The sequence below is a fragment of the Arachis duranensis genome, chromosome 3, assembly GCF_000817695.3.
Source record: "Arachis duranensis cultivar V14167 chromosome 3, aradu.V14167.gnm2.J7QH, whole genome shotgun sequence".
Lineage (NCBI taxonomy): Eukaryota > Viridiplantae > Streptophyta > Magnoliopsida > Fabales > Fabaceae > Arachis > Arachis duranensis.
The window spans coordinates 31,903,707-31,904,821 of record NC_029774.3 but is presented as its reverse complement, the minus strand read 5'-3'; positions in this window follow the sequence as shown (position 1 = coordinate 31,904,821).

Below are 1,115 nucleotides of genomic sequence, written 5' to 3'. Positions count from 1 at the left end.
TTATTTTCTATTCAATTCTCTTTTATTCTTATTCCAAGATATATGTTGCACAACAACTTGATGAATGTGATGATCCGTGACGCTCATCATCATTCTCACCTATGAACATGCGTGACTGACAACCACTTCCGTTCTACCTTAGGCCGGGCGCATATCTATTAGATTCCCCAACAGAATCTTCGTGGTATAAGCTAGATAGATGGCGGCATTCATGGAAATCCGAAAAGTCTAACCTTGTCTGTGGTATTCCGAGTAGGATTCCAGAAATCTGGAAAGTCTAACCTTGTCTGTGGTATTCCGAGTAGGATTCCGGTATTGAATGACTGCGACGAGCTTCAAACTCCTGAAGGCTGGGCGTTAGTGACAGACGCAAAAGAATCAAGGGATTCTATTCCAACCTGATTGAGAACCGACAGATGATTAGCCGTGCTGTGACAGAGCATATGACCATTTTCACTGAGAGTATGGGATGTAGCCATTGACAACGGTGATGCCCTACATACAGCTTGCCATGGAAAGGAGTAAGAAGGATTGAAGGAAGAAGTAGAAAAGTAGAAAAAGAAAGGGCACAGTATCTCCATACGCTTATCTGAAATTCCCACAATTAATTTACATAAGTATTTCTATCCTATGTTATTAATCTTTATTTCCTGTTTATTATTTATTATTATTCGAAAATCCATAATCAATTATAATCCGCCTGATTGAGATTTACAAGATGACCATAGCTTGCTTCATACCAACAATCTCTGTGGGATCGACCCTTACTCACGTAAGGTATTACTTGGATGACCCACTACACTTGCTGGTTAAGTTGAACGGAGTTGTGTCCACACATAGTATAGAGCCACAATAATGATTCCATACAATAATAAAGAGACCAACTTTGATGATCACAATTTCGTCCACCAAGTTTTTGGCGCCATTGCTGGGGATTGTTCGAGTATGGACAACTGACGGTTCATCTTGTTGCTCAGATTAGGTAATTTTCTTTTCAAAAAAACCTTTTTCAAAATTTTTCTTTTCTTTTTCGTTTTTTTTTCCAAAAAAATATTTTCAAAAAAAAATTTATTAATAAAAACCAAAAATATTTTGTGTTCTTGTTTGAGTCTTGA